At 35.6% G+C, this 13,824-nt stretch overlaps 1 protein-coding gene across 4 annotated transcripts in view; it reads right to left on the bottom strand.

Annotated features, from left to right (window-relative positions):
* Nucleotides 1–13,824, bottom strand: part of GRIA1 (glutamate ionotropic receptor AMPA type subunit 1) — a 2,520,544-nt gene that overhangs the window by 754,616 nt on the left and 1,752,104 nt on the right. The window lies entirely within an intron of this gene.

The raw sequence follows: 13,824 nt of genomic DNA on the forward strand, positions 1-13,824 counted from the left end.
AGGTTTAGACACTAACTTGACAAAACAAGACATAGACGATATATGCACATTACCAGTTTCCACTGTGAGCTGAAGTCATCATCCATAAATGTAAAACTAGCCAGCACCTCCACTAGGACAGTTTATGTACCTTCAGCAGGTGAAAGTATACTTCTACTTGGCAAGGGAATCAGATGCACTGTCAGACAACCAGCGTTACTTACAGTTTTTCATTATCAAAATCTTGCTATCAGTACAACCATGGGCAACTAGTGTAGAAACCAAATAAGCATAACTAGTTATCATTACTAAATGAAAAATTGTTAAGTTATGCACGCCAAGCAGCTAACCTGATCATGCTTACATTATATTCTGTTTAATCATAATGCTTATTTTAGCTGTATGGGAGATGAGCTTTAATGAAATTAAAGAAAAAAAAATACTGTTAGATTCCTATGGCTCATTCTAAACATAATATAACATCACAATGACAAGGCAGAGAGGATAGGAAGGACACTGGTTTTACTATCCAGACTGAGTACAGACTACTCACAAACCTATATAAAATACACATGCTGGTATGAATGTAAAATCTTCATAATTTTCACAAAATACATTTTTGATGTTCATCTATAATTTTCATATATGTTTCAGTTTCCTAGTATTCATCGATTCATTGTCCACCAAAATAATTTTTTCAAACTGGCTTTTGTTGCTACATGGCATTATGAAAGTGATGTTCTAAAGATCAAAACTGCAGTGCCATGAGACTGAGGAATCAAAGTAATGGCTTTCAGATACATAGCTAGGGCAGGGTGAAGACAGGAGCTACCCAAGGCATAAAGTGTTAGGGGACACAAATGACAAAAGCAAATCAGTCTTCAATACATTACCAGCATTTGAGTTAGAACTGCAGAGCTACAGTTTAAGAGATGAGGGTGGTTCTAGACTGGGGACAGCATCAAGTGACAAAATAGGTAGCTACACCTCTGATGGGTCTCATTATGTCAGAGGTAAAGAAAGGCAACAGGAAATAAGCCAGTTGACTTCCAGAGAAATATATTTATAGGAAATGTCTTTTGCATTTTCTTTTGGGTTACAGTTATAATACATTACAATATCCTAAAAATATCCTATTTTTATAATGAGACTAATTAAACCATTATATAACGAAGTTAAACTAAGTTGCAGAAACAGCTGAAAGGATTAGATATACCAGACAAATCAGGCACAATAAAGCAACTATCTCCCAAAAGAATGAGTTTATTACTTCTACCATCACATAAATCAGTGGGTCTACTAAACAGAAAAAAATCAACCAGTGAAAATAATATCAAATTTCTTACAAAACAGAAGAAAAGAAAATTACTTAATGAATTAAAAATGCACATCAATAAAGCAAAAATGATGAAAAATAGCAGTCCCAGTATCATCTTCTCCAGCACTGTAGCATACTATGCATAAATATAAACTGTTTATTAAATAATAATTGGCTTTTAAACAACCATTTAGTGTTACTGCACAGTCTGCAAGGCCTCACCATGTACAAAGAATGGTCCTGTCCTAGAGTACATTCAACAACTTTACTTACAAGTTCACCTGACCCCAAAAACTGATGGAAGACAAGGGCAACAACAGCACCTCGTGTGCTGGAATATAAACGTTCACAATGCATCCCTAGGAAGAAAAAGAGTTTGTTTCTAGCCACAAGACTCAAGGAACAGGAAAAGATAAGTTTTATGCTTTTTGACATTTTCTCTTTTGCCTGTGACTGTGCAACCTTGAGCTTGGTATACACAGAGACTAGGGAGAGAGGGGCAGAACACCCACATCAAGGGTATAAAGGATACAGCCCCTTGTATAATGATTATTTTGTAGTGCTTTATACTGTTTTGTACACTGATGTTTAATATAGTGATTATAAATAATCTAAGATGTATGAGCCACAATATTTTTACATGTCATCTAATGCAGTCAGTAATCCATTGCAAGTCCCTGGCCATCTGGTATACAGCTTTGTTTTCCTTGTGAGCTACAGATTTGGGTGCAGTGACCTTTATCAGCATTATGGACTCATCTTACTTAAGGTCTTAAGTTTTAGGCTTAAATGCTTCATGAGGAAACATTAATATAACCAAGGGAAGTGACCACAAAATATCAAAGAAATCATGATCTGTTCCTTCAAATCAATAACATTAGTAGTGATGTAAATTCTACAACTGAGAAAAATATAAGGTTATTAGTAATTGAGAAAAAGCACTGACATTATCAACATGGATGGGAGTGGGTAATACAAATTAAAAAATGGAAGTTAATAAGTTATCAATGCCCACAGTCTAGCAAAAAGGATTCCTGGTCTAATGATTTTGATAGAAGAACAGTGTTTAGAAATAGTATCAGTAATACACACATGGCAACCTGTAAACTAAGACCAGGATGTAAACACCTTTTAAAGAACTTAAAAGTCAAACAAAGAGAATGAAATGCAATGCCTTATAAATGAAGACAACGTAAAGACAAAGGCCAAAGCAACAAAAGCAATTAATAAGCAATGAGGACAGGAGCTCTGTGTATCAAACTAAAAAAAAAAAATCACACAAGGGTCATGAACAGACCAGCTCTTTACAGCTAGAAAAATAATAACAGAAGATAACAAAATGGCGAAAGCAATCATTCGTATGGCAGAGAGAAGGGGAGGTACTGTGGGAAACTTAATATGCCCAACTGTAAATGAAGCAGTTTGTATGCACCCACATAAAACAGATAACAATCGATCCTACTCATGAAGACTTGAAAGATAAATGGGAAGAGAGAGAGACAAAACCTCAGACTGGGAAGAGAGGAGACATTTGGTAATAAATGATCATTAAACCATGTGGTCAGCAGCGAACTTAAATTAAATGACAAGACAATAAAAGTGGATACTTAAATGCAGGTAGACAGAATTTGTTCATTTAGAAAATGGAAGCAAAGCTAGTAGGAGGAAGGTGAACAGTGTCAGGCAGCAATGGAAGTCTTGAAATCTTTGGACAGGTTAAATCAGTTATGGCCAAAGAAAGCAAGAAAAGGTAGTCAAAAGAAAATGCTCAAACTGAGGAGAAAACTAGGAAGCTTAGTGAAGCAGGATTTAAAACCTTCATATTTATATCAGGACACAATGAAAGACAAGAAGAGGTTTTATGTGACTAGAAAATGAAAAAACAACTGCCTACAGAATTAACATTTCTGCTTGGCGTGTACATAATTTTATAAAAATAAAGGGGAGATATATTGCATCTCATTGGTTAGGGTATGGTATTGTAGGTTAAGCCTTTTAAAAAATCTGAAGTCCTATGAAAGAATTTAAAGAACTAATGAATGGCACAGCAGTGGAGTTTGAAAGGACTTCTTGTAGAATTCCTGGAGAGATGATAGAACAACTGGTAATACTATGAATATTTAAAAAAAAAAAACCATGAGAGAAAAGCAAGGCTTCTGAAGACTGGTAAAAGCCACACGTGACTTCCTTTAACAAGCATGAAATCACAACAGAAAGTGAAAACTTTCAACCTGTCAGTTTGATCTTAGTTGTAGAAAAAATCATGGTGCCAATGCTGAAGGAAAGAATTTTGGAATAATATTTATTGACTGGCATTTGTTTACAGGAAAATTCCACTGGGCCAAGCAGAGCCCATTTTCACTGGAGGCGCTGTGAGAAAAGCTCCACAAGTAACAGAAAACAGAATATATAGAACATCACCAGCACATATTTAGAGTATCTACATAACAGAGGAAGGAAAAAATTCTTAAACAGTAGTACAATTAGAAAATCACAACACAATTGATTCAGACTTAAACTAATTCCAATATAGTGCAACTAAAGTTGGCATAACAGTATTGGAAAATATAAAGTGCTGATATACACACATTTAAAACACACTTAAAATCTAAATTACAATCTGATACAACTAATGTTGACATAGAAGTCTGAGTGAATGTAAAATGCCAGGCACACAAATAAAGACTAAGATTTAGTGAAGGAAAGACATTAGGAGGATGTAGTAGTAATACTGTAGGCTGTAGTAGTGATACTGTAGATGATGTAGTATAAAAGAGGAAATGAATAGAAGAATATGAGAAGGTACCTGAGAAGGTGAAAATGATTACAAAGAGTTAGGACAGATAGAGGATGAAGAGATTAATATCATGGGGAAAAAGATTATTTGCTGAAATGGGTAAGAAGAGAGAAGGTGGGTGTGAAGAAATGTTAATGAATTTGAGATATATATAGAGAAAAGGAAAATGGGAGTACAAGGCATTAAGATCTAGGTAATGGCTGGAGGAGGCTTAATGCAATTACAGATCCATTTGGAGTGAAGGTGTATGCGAAGTGTGGTTTTGAAGGAGGCAGTGCATTGGATTGTGTGAATTGCAAGAGGAAGGCTGTTCCAGGTTTTGGCTATTACCCAGAAGTATAGTAGCTGGCCTGCGGGTAGTTTATGTTTCTGAATTTGGAGGAGGTGATGGTTTCTGATCTTAGAAACCTATTAGGGTTATAGTAGGAAAATAAGGATTTTAGGGCAGGGCAGTCCTGTGGTTTAAAAGTTATGAGGGAGTATTGGAGGTTAGTTAGTAATGGAGCACCACATACAATAGAGGAAAGTAGATACGTAGTAGCAAGTACTTGCTTTGTGCGGAGGGAAAGAAATGTTTATGTCTGTAGAGTAGTCCCAGCTTTTTGAGTCTTACTGATGTTATATTGTAAGTGAAGATCAAATTTTAGGTTTTCACAGTTTAGTGTGGATCACTAATTCAATTTTTTGTGTTGTTTAGAGAGAATTTGTAGAAATGAGATTTGTTAATGTGAGTGTTTTTCTTTGGGGTAAATATTATAAACTTGGCTCTATTTGGGTTTAAAAACAGGTTGTTATTGGATCCATGTTTATACAAAGGTAAATACAGACTGAGTAATTTGCTGTAGTAGAGTTTAGTTTTTGGCAGAGCAGATTATAGCAGAGTCACCTCCATACTGAACAAGTGATCCTTGTTGAAATGATAGGTGGAGGTTGTTGATGATAAATATTAAACAGTGGATGTCCTAATACAGAACCTTGGGGACACAGGTGAGGTTGTAGACATATGGAGGGATATAGAGTATTGCCATTTCACTGCATGTTATCTACTGGACAGGTAGCTTTTGAACCAGTGGAGAAATGGAATAGAAAGTCCAATGTTAGAATGCAGGGAAAGGAGAAATGTGTGAGAGATAGTATCAATGGCTTTAGATATATCAAGGAATAAAGTGGAGACAATCTTCCCTGAATCATGGGCTTTATTAACTAGGTTCATAAAGTGCATTTGAAACCATGCTGAGTTTGTGAAAGGATTTGATTTTTGAGAAGGAATTGTAGAAGTTGGATGTTTACACATATTTGTAGGAGTTTAAAAATTGGGTAAAAGTTGGAAATATCTGTTGAGGCACCTCCTTTGCGAAGGGGTAGTATGACTGTTTTTTTTCAAAGGTTGAGAGCATAGGATATAGGATTCTTGGATAGATATATTTGTGAGAATGTTTATGGGTAAGCAATAATCTCTGCAGTGAATTTTAGGTATTCTGTGGGTATAGCATCTGCTGCATTTGAGCGAGAACTTTAGTTTTAGAAGAAGTTTTTTTATGTTTGTTATAGGAACAGTAGAGAATATGAATTCTGGCAAGGAATTGGCTTTATCTAAGTCTGAATGGGTGGATGAGGGGGTATGAGCACAGGGTGTAGTTTGGCCTAATGTGTTTGTAGTAGAGAGAGGAAGCTGGGGCTGTGTATACAGAGAGTGTGGAGTATTATTTGGGAAGTTAGTTGTGGTGAGAGGTTGAGAGAATGTGGCTGTGATATTATCTATAGTGTCAATGAAGTAGAAGCTGAAAATGCTTGGTAAATGATGTGATGTCTTTTCTGGGTGGGGGCAATGATTACTTTTTGTGCCAGGGTTTACAAGACTACTGATGGAGGACCAGAAATGCTTAGGGTTGTTTTTTAGTGATGTTTTTCTTTTTTGAAAATATAAGTAGTATTGTTTCTTGTGTTTGGAAACAAGTTTTTTTTAATCCAGTTACAACATTGCTTGCACTTTAAGTCTGAGCTATTTTATAATTATTGTTGTGTTTATGGCAAAGATTCCAGGTTTTGTCCTTAGTTATCATTATTTCCTTAGTAGATTTGGATAATCAGGGAGCATGATTAGTTCTAATTCTTTTAGTTCTGATAGGTGCTAGGCTGTCTAATATTTTTGAAAAGGTAGTGTTAAAGTAGTACAGGGCATTGTCTAGAAAGAGGGTATTTAGGTAATTCCAGTTTATGCTTTTTAGAATATTGTTGAATGTGTCGTGGTTGAATCTGGAAAGGTTCTTGATGTGTTTGAACTGATGTTTTAATGTTTTATTTATTTATTTATTTATTTATTGTTAAAAGGGGATAGGTTCTGGTAATGAAGGCAGGAAGGTGATTGCTTATAGTTAGGGTGGGTGCCAACTGCAAAGATTTTTGATGGGTCAGAGACAAGAATCCAGTCTAAGATGGTTCCCTCATTGGTTTTATTATTACATCTGGCACAGGTAGAGATTAATTAGGTATAGTGAAACAGGTTAATATTGGTGGCTGGAGGTTTTGAGGAAACATTAGATTGGTTGATGTTAACATCCTCTAGGATTATAGTTTTGCTTTTTATGGATTGGGAAGCCCAGGATAATATTTCTTCAAGAACAGGGATGTTGTTGCCTGGAGGAATGTATAGGACAATAACACAGAGATTATTAGAGTAGTTTTATTTTTAGGAAGGAGACCAAGATTTCCATGTTTAAAATTGAGGGATATGACCAGTAAATGGTAGTATGTTAAGAGTACTGGGGTAAATGTTGGCAGCACCACCTCCTTTCTTGTTAATTCTGTCAACCCTTATTACAATGTAGTTAAGAGGAAGAAATTCAGAGTATTTTATATTAATATTAATTTTTAACCATGTCTCAGTAGTAGCTAGAATGTGTGTTTTATTATGAGCTAGCTAAGCATGCAGGTCAGAGGGTTTGTTGCAGATACTTTGGAGGTTCATGATTGTTATGTGTAGTGATTTTAAGCAGTATGTAAGGTTTGTCAGAATAGGGGGATTGGTGGTAGAAGTTCAAGGGTTGGGAAGGATATCACCACATTGAACTAATGCCAGGAAAACATGAAAGTTGACTAGTGTAGAGCTTATCAAGTGCAATAAAAGGAAGTGGGTATTGTTTGAGTTGTGAAAACAGTAGTTTGAGGGGAAGATAGGTATTTTAGAGCAGAGTAGTGGCTATATAAAAGAAACTGGGATTAATTTCTGAGTAGCTATCAGTTATGGTGTAAAGGGAGCCAGTTTCAGAAGAGGGTCTGGTGAATATTAATCTGAGGTCAATTGATGGAAATTGTATTACAAGTTCTAGTAGTACTGTGGTAGGGGATAAAAATAGTATGTGAGAAATGGAAGAAGCCATGTCGATTGGAGGGGATAGTGTTAAGTAGAAAAGAAGCAGAGAAAAGGAAATGGTTAAATTTTATTGGTTAGCTGATGGAGGGATGTGTAGCTAGGGGATATAAATCTAAAGGAAGTGGGGGTAGTTGGGAATGAGAGTGGGTAGAGGTGCAGAGTGAGAGCAGGCTGCACCAGAGAGATTATGGCTGGACAGCAGAAACAATCAGTGAAGCTGAAAGAAGTAGCAGGTAAGAGCAGAGTTGGAATACTGCAGAGAGGAGAGAGTAAAATTAAGAACTGAGTGCAGAAAAGAGAGGGGGGTAGAAAATTAAAAATGTAACATACTTTGCTACTAATTAGAAGTGACTAGTAGCCACAGAAAGATACTTAGCTCTTTAAGGTAGGACTAGTAAAGAAGAAAAAAGGTGGAGGTAAAATAGCTAGGCAGAGAATGGGAGTAAATAGATGGGAAAGGATGTAAAACAGAAAATTGACACAGTGGTGAAAGAACAGTTTAACAGGTACACATATTTAGAGAGGAATACGTTTAGGACATAAACATACAGAAAATAATAATTAACTTTTGGAAAACAGCATGACACTAAGCATAAAGCAGCACATATGTATACTAGGAAAATCATGCCAGGTATGTTTAATGGAGCTTTTTCTTTTAATACCCCATGCTACATTCCAGCTTCTCTCCCAACCCCAGATGACCCAGTTATTCTTCCACCAGTCAACAGTAATTCCAAATTAAAGCAAGTGCCACATGACCCATTTGTTCTATGATCCCAGACACATTCCAGTGTTTCGGCTGTGCCCTTTCACAGGCATTAGCAGAAAATCAGGAGTAGGAAATCAGGAATAAGAAATCATACATATGAGGTCATATTAGGTCACCCCAACACCTCCCTTGGCAGATGTAACTCCTGCAACTGTTTTAGTGCTGGGATGGCATGCTATATGCTTCATTTATGTGAAGCTCCCCTGTTCAAAATACATATGTGTGCTAAATACAACTAAACCAAACTCTTCTCCTAACCTCAGTCCTATACATTAGAATATACCCTTTCCCTAAATGTGCTGCTATTCAGGCAAATTATGTCTGCAAGTTAGATATCTGTTTTTCCGATCAGAAAAAGAAACTGTGTTCTTTTTCCTTTTTATAATGATGTAGTGATTCATGGGTAGAGCATTTCTATGAAAGTTAAGGTTTATGTAGATTTTTGATTTAATGCTTTATTTTAATTCTAGAATATATATATATATATATATATATATATATATATATATATATATATATATATATATACACACACACACACACACACACACACACATATATACATATATATGTAATATATATATATATATATATATATATATATATATATATATATATATATATATATATATATATATATATACACACACACACACACATGTATAAAGATACCTAGATAGCTAGATGCACATTCCTAGTTGTATAAATTAACTTTAATTACTGATGTGTGCAGAAGATCAAGTAGGAACCTGTTTTTCTGTTGTTTGATTATTACTTTAGTTTGCTGTACATCTCACTTTATATTTCTGACCATTTTATTACTGAACATAAGTGTCTGATTTGGTATATAAACTGACTGCATGACCTCTGGTGCAGGACATGGCTGAAAGTATTCTCATTACCAGACCACTAAGCTGGTTACCAAACAAAACAAATACGCCATATTAATGTGTTAGTAAATTGAGGCCAGTCAAATGAAAGGGTAGCAAGAACACACAATGTAATGGTAGCTATATCATATTATTCTGCATTTGTCTTAGCCTTAATTCTATGCAATATGAATTCCTTCACTATTTTAATTACCTCATGTCCGGAATACTGAGTTAACTATGAAAATTATCATTGTGAAAAAGAATACTCTCTCTATGTATTTCAAATCAATTTCCCTTTCTTTTTCCTTTTATTCTTTCTCTCATTTTCTTTCTAAACTATGTACCTTGTTCTTCTAGATGTTTACTTCTGAAAACTGCTACCCTCATCAAGTTTACCATTTCACTTAAGACAATATACCTCAATGTTTCTGTCTGGTACAGGAACCCTTTCCAGACACTATCTAGGCCACTGATAAAGGACGTACTAAAGCACAGACACACTGTACAATATTTGTTATGAGATACACAGAATAATGGCACAATGCACCCAGAGATGTATGTCAGGAGAGGCAAAGGGGTGATTGTCCTGGGTTCAAGCTGTCAAGGGTATGATTAATAGTGATGAATGGGGAGAAAATGTAGTATCAGCATTCATTCCTAAAGTTGTAAGGATACAATGACTTCACAAATAAATGCCAATACAACTCCATTACTTGGGATGAAGGCCTGTGTGTGCTGGTAAATGCAGGAAGGTGCTTTGTACAATTGTATCACGATCAAAGTAGGGAAGATACCCCCCACAGCTCTCAGCCCTCAACTCTCAAAAGATGTTTCTGGGGTCCACCGCTTTGTGTTGCAAAGGCACCAGTCTGGGGAGCTACCTAGAATGTCAGATGAGCTAGCTATGGTACTTTAAGCACATGCTAAAAAGCAAAAAATGAGAGGTTAAAGATGATAGACAGATGAGACAGCATATATAGAGTTAAATTTTATATGGATATTACAACAGATATTAATTAACAATATGGTCATAAATACAATTTAAAAATGAGTGAACTGCATCTATTCTCCATGTTTTGTGTGGTGTTTACCATGATGCAAATATTAACTTCATAACTCATCATCATCATCATTATGGGTATGTAACTTATGTATTCATCATTGCCTTGTTTTTTTGATTCTTTGATTGAAAAGAGGATATACAATATAGGTTTATACAACTACTTATATATAATCGCTGAAGATTGAAAGCAACTTTCTGCCTATCTGCTTGCAATTAAATTCCTTTGTATAGCAACTCTCCCAGATTACCTTGATGTTACTACATGCTACTAACCCAGGATTACCTTCCATCATCATTTATTTTTAATCTCAGAATCTGGAATGCATAAACTATGTGATTTAAGCAGAGAATGACTACTAAAGGTCAATGTATGGAGACTGAAAGCAACTGAAATTTATATTTTTACATATTGGTTTGAATACTAATATGAGTGACCAGAAATATTTATTCTAAAGTTTTGCATAAAAAATAAAAATTGTTAAAAAACAGGGTGATCCAGGCCAGACATTTATTTAGTGCTTTCGTTCCTGATATCTACAGTAACTTCATCAGAATAGTCAACCATCATCTCAAACCTTGTTTACAGTGACAGTACATAAATCACATAACCACACCACATTCAATCAAAACAACAATCATTAAAAACATCAAGAATGAGTAGTATCTAAAAATTAATAACCACTATAATAATGTTACAAAGTATGATTCAATAACCTAATTATGATGTATGCTAAACTTATAATTTTGCCCTCTTCAAAGCTAACAAACTGTAGACATTTTTTTCATTTATACTAGGGAGACTTGTAGCATGCAATAATAGTTTCCAGTGTAAATCTCTGCACTCCCCCCTCCCGGAATGGTTTAATGTACCATGGAGGGCTTGAATAAAGCATCTTCTGTATCTTGCTTTTTAACAGCATAGCTATGTTGTTATGTTCTTTTTTCTCAAGGTGTTTTGAATTTCCCCAGTATAAAAGGCCTGACAAGAATAACACTGGGCACAATAAACTACAAGTCTCATGCTACAATTGTAGTTTTGATTTAGGGCCATAGATCAAAGGTAGTTGGTGATGGTTATATTTGCCCCTTCAAAAATGAATTTACATTGGGCACTACTGCCACATTTAACCATTCCCCTCTTCCAGTCTTCTGTAATGTAAACCAGGGGTTTCTCAAAATGTTGTTTTAAATTCCTGCCTCTTTTCTAAACTATCAGGGGTTCATCACCCAATGTCTTCTTCAACCACACCGAGTCAAAAGCTATATTTCAGTTGTTACTCCAAACTACTGTAAAACCACAAAGTCAAGTTTAATTTCAGGGTGTAGTTTCTCATTTAAATTAATATTGCTGCCATGGTTGCTGAGCGTAATTATATATTTGCTGTTGTCAACAACATTAAATAATATTAGGAAGAACTGAAGCAGCTGTTCGTTTTATATTCCCTGAGAAAATAGGACTAAAATTTGCTAATGGGCTTAAAACACTCAATTTTACAAGGCTGAAATAATTTTCATCAAATATGTTCTCATCAAACTAGGAAAGCAGTCATTCAGCTAAGAACAGCACAGAAATAAGTATTAGTTGTAAGTGGGTACCCAAAGCCTAAAGCCATTTAATAATTATGAACTTACACATTTTATAGACTTCAGAAATGTAGGCAGTACTGACAGAGGATTGAATACAGCAGATGTTATCTATCTTGCACAACAGCTACAGTGGATACAGAATTATGATAGATGACTTATGTGGAGCTTGCTTCAGACAGCTTACGCTAAAAAATAATTCATGATTGCAGCTTCAGTTTGTTGCACTAAGAGGTGTCCTGAACAAAGCAAAAAGCAAAGGATGTAGTCAACAAATTCCCCAATTTAAAGAGATGCTGTGAGTTTTTGGTGAGGAGCTGGGAATAAGGAGTACACATAACGGCACTCTCATATAAGCATGTGAGTTCATGAACATGCATACATACATACATACATACACATAAAGGAAAAGCATGTTAAAATATAATGCATGCACACGTAGCATCTGCTTTGGTCAGGAATTCTGTCAGCTGACCCTCTGTTAGTGAAAGTAGAGATACTAAACATTTTCAAAAAAAAAAGGGTCTACAAGGTGCTTCACAGATAATGCAGTTTGCTGCAAAGATTCTTTAGCTCTTTCCTCTGAGATGGACAGAATCAAATACACATACTTATATCATTTTTCAAAATAGCAGTTGTGACACAGATCATCCACTTAAACATCATCTTTGATTTGCTTAATATAGTCAGTCTTACTAACACAACAATGGAAAAAGAGCAAATACCTTGATAGAGTCACTTCATTATCCAAGAAAAAAAATTAACCACATTCAAACTGTTATTTCAGTAAGATTCTATTCAGCCAAAATATGTCAAAACTGTCCTGTTTTCAGATGCTATTGTCAATAAATATTTTATATACTGGGGACAGAGTTCCCTGGCACCCCACATTATGCCAAAGTATGCAAATACTCTGCAAATGAAAACCTTGTAATAAAATGACATTACGTACTCATGTTTGTTGCGAGCAAGATGTATTTGTTAAGTATATATCAGGGACAACTATCTGAGCTGACAGACAAAAATCAAGGTGGTCTGCAAAGCTACACACTCCCATTTTTGTTATTCTGCATAATATTCCAGACAGCCCAGTGCACGGTAGTATACTAAGTGTTCTAGGGCTTGGGAATGAAACGTGGTACTGTATAACCTGACATTATACAAGCATAATGAGTAAGGCAGCTGATATTGTGCAGCATGTCTTACTGGGTAACAACAGTAACTACTTTATATGTTATGCTGTGCAGTGCTCAGCTGACTTAATAGTACTGCATGCTGCCAGCATGAATGACAATGTTTCCCAAGAGCATTGTGGTCATTAGGCATGTGGTTTACATTTGGATCACTGGCATGGTGCTGCAAAAGCTCCCACTGGTGCAACCTCACAACCTCACCAGTATCACTGGAGAATGAGTTGCTGGTATGGAATTTCACTCCACATAACACAAGTGTTACTTTGTTGTTGCTGTTTGGTGTCTTTAAGCTGCTCAGCACTGTATACTGATCAACATATTAGCTGGAGTGGGCTACCTCTGTGGGATGATGCAGACCACCATTGTCTTGGGTTATTCCAACTGGGAATAGCTGGGTCTGTACTGCTGATGCCCCACTGAGTGACACATGACCAAGAAGTGCTTTAATAGACGGGTAGGTTGTTGGCACATAATGAACCATCACCATGAAAGGTGTCTTGTGTGAGCCTGCTCCATTATGTTGCTGGGTTTATGACCTAGAAGAGGTTTTATACACAATTCTTTGGTGCACAAAGCCCTGAGAAGCAGTGTAGAGTTTGTCAATCTGGGCCACTGCCTTGAGAAATTCTGCAGTATATGCTGACTATGCTATGTCAGACAGATTGATATGAACGAGTATAACGTTTACTGCACCAGTTTGATGCTTCATTATCTTACATTCCTCTGTCATTTTGATTTTACTATGTGAAATCTAATCAATTATAAATATACTTAACTTACCATAATAACTGAGAAAAATGCTAATCTAATAATTTATAAATATGTAACTTAATATAATAACTGAGATAAATACCAATGTTTTACCAACATATTACT

Source organism: Protopterus annectens, chromosome 4.part0 (assembly GCF_019279795.1).
Source record: "Protopterus annectens isolate FY-2018-M chromosome 4.part0, PAN1.0, whole genome shotgun sequence".
In the NCBI taxonomy this organism is placed as follows: domain Eukaryota; kingdom Metazoa; phylum Chordata; order Ceratodontiformes; family Protopteridae; genus Protopterus; species Protopterus annectens.